Below are 5,974 nucleotides of genomic sequence, written 5' to 3'. Positions count from 1 at the left end.
TTTTAGGCCGAGTTGACATGACAAGCGAATATGGAGAGATTAGTAGACCGGATTGTCGAGTTGCCATCCACTAATAGGAAATCGGTTAGGATATCAGAATAAACAAGGCGGAGTCGACGTCCTATAAACTGGGAATAATCCGGTTAGTGCAAGTTGGATCCAATGAAACAGCTAAAATGCCATCTGAAGGTTCATAAGAAATGGTTACAGGATATTACATTATGGCGGGGGAGTTATACTTAGTGAAGAGACGAACGTTACATGGTCATTATAAGGACGACAGACATTATTAACATAAGTATTTATGAAGAATATGGCAAGTCAAACAAGGAGATTGAGACATATAAATAGGAGAATGTTTGGAGGATAAAGAGGGGACCAATACACATAACAGACACTCCAACCATTCATTTTAGGTTGTCCTTAACTAGAAAAAGGAAGTCAACTTTTTAGTATTTTTAGCAAGAATAGGTGATTTTTTTATTGGATGTTTTTTTTATGTTGCATATGTTTCTTAATATTTAATTTGTTTTAGTATTATTTATTTTAATATTTTATTTGTTTCAAATACAATCTCATTTTTTATTTTTAACTTTTTATATTATTTTAAATCTATTATTTATAGTATTTTATAATATTAATATAAAAAATTTAATTTACAATATAAATATTTTAAAAATATTCAAATTAAACCACATAAAATTAGATAGATTAAGGTATTTCTTAACTACACGTCAAAAACTAAACCGCGAATAATTTTTTTTATTAAATAAGTTTTCTCTTAAAACGGACTAAAACCACGCCACTGAGTAGGGGTGTTCAAAACTGAACCAACCCAATAGAAAGTCGTAAACCAAACAAAACCAAATCGAAATCGGAAAAAATTGCATTTGGTTTGGATGTATTTGGATCATTTTAAAAAAAATACACGGTTCGATTTGGTTTGCGGTTTGTATTTTATAAACTAAACTAAACCAAATCAAACCGCATTGTGTTACAACTCAAACCTCACTTATCCCACATTCAACCCAAAACTCAAACTTATTATGCCTTATCCTTATAATTTCAAACAATTTTCTCTTATTCATATTTATGATTTCAGCTTCAACCTTCTCAAATCTCTTATAGTAGTATCGCACATTCTTCTTATTTTTTTGTCATGTACATCTCGCCTCTTCTACTCTAATCTCGCCTCTCCTATGTTCTTTCTTTTTTATCTTTTCATCTTTATATTATTGTTTTCCCTTCCAATCACGTTTTTATCGCACTTTTCTTCTCAAATCTCGCATATATTATGTTCTTTCTTTTTCTTCTTTTCTTCCTATCTGTTTTTTTATGTTTTATTTTAATATATTTTATATTATTTTATTTACTATTTTATATTTTTTATTTCACTTTTGTCTAGTCTGATTTTTTTTATGTTGAATGAGAAGATTTTGTCTAAATATAATGAATTTTGATGTTATTTGATAATTGATTAATGACTCAACACAAAGTTATGTTGTTTTTCTATAAATATATGTATGGCCCAATAAAAATCTTATAAAAAATCAAACCAATCCAAACCGCATTGATTTGGTTCGGTTTTATTTCTAAAAGTCAATCAAATCAAATTAATCCGTATTTTTTTCTCTTGTTGTTCGGATGATTTTTATCGTCAAAACCGCATCATGAACACCCCTATCACCGAGTGCACTCATGATCAAATTTAGTAATTGCACTAAAATGTGACATTGTAAAAGAATTATAAATAAAAAATAATATATTTAGATGACTTTTTTTGTCTAATGATCATAATCATATCTCTTAAAAAAAATGAATAAACGAGACGTTGAGAATTCCCTTGCAATGAAATGTTCTTACACTACCAACGTGACTTAAGAGAGTTGTATTTTTAAGCCTCCATAAACATATCATCTTTTATTTTAAATCCTTTTATATAGTGTCAAATGCTCATGTTTTAACAATACCAAATTTAATGGAGAAAAATACTTGGAAGACTATTGTTTTACAAAAATATTTTAGAGACTAAATAAAATTATATATATATATATATATATATTATATATATATATATATATATATATATATATAATATATATATATATATATATATATATATATATTATATATATATAATATATATATATATATATATATATATATATTTACATAGAGAAAAAAATCTTGTTTTAAAATTTGAAATTTTTTAAAACAATCTATCAGTAGCCAACATATTTTTAAATAAACATTTGCAAAATGTGTCTATGGATGCTCCTAGGCTTGTACTTTGTCTCCTATAGATATTATTTATTCCATTGAAATCTTGTTTTACAAATATGGACTAGTGTCATGTAGTGGCTGAGGACTCTCAGCGTCCATCCGAACGACCCCTTCAATTTTGCAAGAAGGCTCGTAAGTGCTTTCAAGTTAGTATCGCTCTTAATAAGAAGACTTGTAATTGTTTTGTAATTATTTCATCCTTTCATGCATAATTAGTAGATGACATATACTATCACTTCATATAAATAATGGACCATAGAATTTCTTAATAAATTTGTAATGAATTCAAAACATGAGAATTATTATTTGCATAATAATTAAGAAAATTTGCTAGCTAATAGTGCGTATCTAATTAACAATGAAATATACAACTGCTAGAGGCATGTTGAAATACAAAAGATTAAGAGACATTTGAATAAACGGTGTGTTTTGAAAAGCATTACGGAGACTTTATTATATAGAGAGAGATTATAATTAATTACATTATATAGTCGATGTGGAACTATTTGATATACAAATATTCTTAATATTATATTTTCAAATATCAACACTCCCCCTCAAGTTTGAGCATATAAGTTAAATGCACCAAGCTTGTTACATATATAATTAGTTTTGGGGCTTCGCAGAGATTTTGTAAATACGTCTGTCAATTGATCATTAGAGTTGACAAAGTTTGTGATGATGTCACCTGATTCGATTTTCTCTCTGACAAAGTGACAGTCTATCGCAATATGTTTGGTCCTCTCATGGAAGACTGGATTTGAAGCAATGTGCAATGCGGCTTGATTATCACAAATAAGTGTCATTGGTCTTGCTTCTTCAATTTGAAGTTCCTTGAGCAACTGTTTTAACCAAATAAGTTCACATGTTGTCATTGTCATGGCCCTATACTTTGCCTCGACGCTTGATCTTGCAACTACGTTTTGTTTCTTACTTTTCCAAGATATAAGGTTTCCTCCAACAAGTACACAATACCCAGAGGTGGATCATCTATCAATGGGTGACCCTGCCCAATCAGCATCGGAGTATCCAACTATCTGACTATGTCCTTTATTTTCATACACTAGACCTTTTCCTGGAGCACGTTTGATGTATCTCAGAATCCGGATAACATCATCCATGTGTTCCTGACAAAGGGAGTTTAAGAACTGACTTACCACACTAACTACAAAAGAAATGTCTGGACGAGTGACTGTGAGATAATTCAACTTTCCAACCAATCTTCTATACCTTCCTGAGTCAGATACAGGCTCCCCCTGATTGGATGGTAGTTTGACACCTGGATCCATAGAAGTATCAGTTGGTTTAGCATTCAACAAACATGTTTCTTCCAAAATATCCATAGCATATTTCCGTTGAGAAATCACCAAACCATCTTTAAATTGAGCTACCTCAATACCCAAGAAATAGCGAAGTTTACCAAGATATTTTGTCTGAAATTGATTCGAGAGATCTTGCTTTAATTGGAGTATACCCTGCTGATCACTACCAGTTATGACAATATCATATACATACACAATAAGATAAATACACCCTTGGACTGAGTGACGATAAAAAACAGAATGGTCAGCATCACTACAGACCATACCAAACTGTTGTACTACAGTGCTGAATCTGCTGAACCAAGCTCTCAAAGATTGCTTAAGACCATAAAGAGACCTGTGTAACCTACACACCATATTCGATGACTCCCCCTGAGCAACAAATCCAGGTGGTTGCTCCATATATACTTCCTCTTCAAGATCACCATGTAAAAAAGCATTTTTGATGTCAAGTTGATGAAGATGCCAATGTCGAATGGCTGCAATGGCTAGAAGAAGTCCAACTGATGCCATCTTGGCTACAGGGGAGAAGGTATCATTATAATCCAATCCAAAAATCTGAGTGTATCCTTTGGCTACCAAGCGAGCTTTAAATCGATTAATCTTACCATCTGGACCAACCTTCACTGTATAAAGCCAATGACAACCTACTAAAGATTTCCTATGGGGTAGAGGAACCAGTTCCTAGGTACCACTGCTTTGAAGAGCACACATTTCATCAATCATTGTTTGCCTCTACTCAGGGTGAGACAATGTTTCACCTGAAGTTTTAGGAATAGAAACAGAAGACAAAGAAGACAAACAAGTATACTCCAAAGGGGAAAGATGATGATAACATAAATCAATATAATATGGAGAAGGATTTCGTGTTTGATGTATACCTTTTCGAAGGGCAATCGGAAGATCGGACTCAGGTTGCAGGATCAGATCCGGTGATGGTGGAGGCGTCCGAGGAGAGTCTGCAATGACCTCAGGGACAAGTATGACCTCAGGGACAGGTATGACCTCAGGGACAGGGACGACCGGCGTTAGGTGACGACTTTGATATGTTTGAAGTGGTCGAGAAGTGGGTGGGTCAGGAGCCCTAGATTGATGGGGGATAATGGTAAGCGGAACATTAATAACTGTCGGAAAAGGTGTGGGAGTACTTTCTTGAAAGGGTTCTAGAGTTACGTGACTGGACTCGAGATATGGAACTGACTCGAAAAAGGTAACATCGGTCGGTACTAGGTATCATTGTAGAGTATGTGAATAACAATTATAACCTTTTTGGGATTGATGATAACCAATAAAGACACACTTTAGTGATCGAGCTGAGAGTTTATCAAGACCAGGAGAAAGATTGTGTATAAAACATGTGGACCTAAAGACTCGGGAAGGAATTTGGTGAAGTGGGGAATTGGGAAAAATGATTGAATGAGGGGTTTTATTGTTAAGGACAAATGAAGGCATTCGATTTATAAGGTAACATGTTGTTAGCACATCATCCCCCCAAAACCGAAGTGGAACATTACCATGGAGAAGTAGGGTCCGTGTGGTTTCTAAAAGATGCCAATTTTTGCATTCGGCTACCCCATTATTTTGAGGTGTGTGAGGGTAAGAAGTTTGATGGAGAATACAATTGCGTGACATGAAATTCTGAAATTGTTGGGATAAATATTCACGGGCATTGTCACTTCTTAAGGTACGGATAGACACACCGAATTGAGTTCTTATTTCTTAATATAATTATTCAAAAATAGAAAATAATTCAGATCTATTCTTCATTATGAATAACCACGTGCAACGTGAAAAATCACTAATAAATTTGACAAAATACCTAGACTCAAGAAGAGAGACAGTACGCGAGGGATCCCAAACATCGGTGTGAACTAAAGCAAAAGGGGACGAAGCTCGTTTATTAACTCGATTGGGAAACTGACCAAGGGTGTGTTTCCCTAGCTGACACGGCTCACAATGTAAATTAGATACCTTCGATAAATTTGGCACCAACTTATGTAGTTTGGAAACACTGGAATGACCTAACTAAGCATGGATAGTGAGTGGAGAATCTTTGGTTGAGCATGTCTGAGATGACACTATGAGGTAATAAAGGCCTTGAGACTCACATCCGACACCAATCGTCTGTCCCGAACTCTGATCCTGCAGGGTAACATTATTGTTAGTGAAGATGACACTACAGTCAAGAGAACGAGTTAAACGACTGACTGAAAGTAAATTAAATGGACAATTAGGTACATATAGGACAGAAGTAACTGAGAGAGAAGGTAGAATTCGAACAGTACCAATCCATTCGGATCAGGTTTGAGAACCATTGGTAGAAGTTATAGTAGGTAAGAAACCGAATGTAGAGAGGGAAGAGAAAATAT

Source organism: Lathyrus oleraceus, chromosome 5 (genome assembly GCF_024323335.1).
Source record: "Lathyrus oleraceus cultivar Zhongwan6 chromosome 5, CAAS_Psat_ZW6_1.0, whole genome shotgun sequence".
NCBI lineage: Eukaryota > Viridiplantae > Streptophyta > Magnoliopsida > Fabales > Fabaceae > Lathyrus > Lathyrus oleraceus.
The sequence above is the reverse complement of the archived record's forward strand: the minus strand, read 5'-3'. Positions refer to the sequence as shown.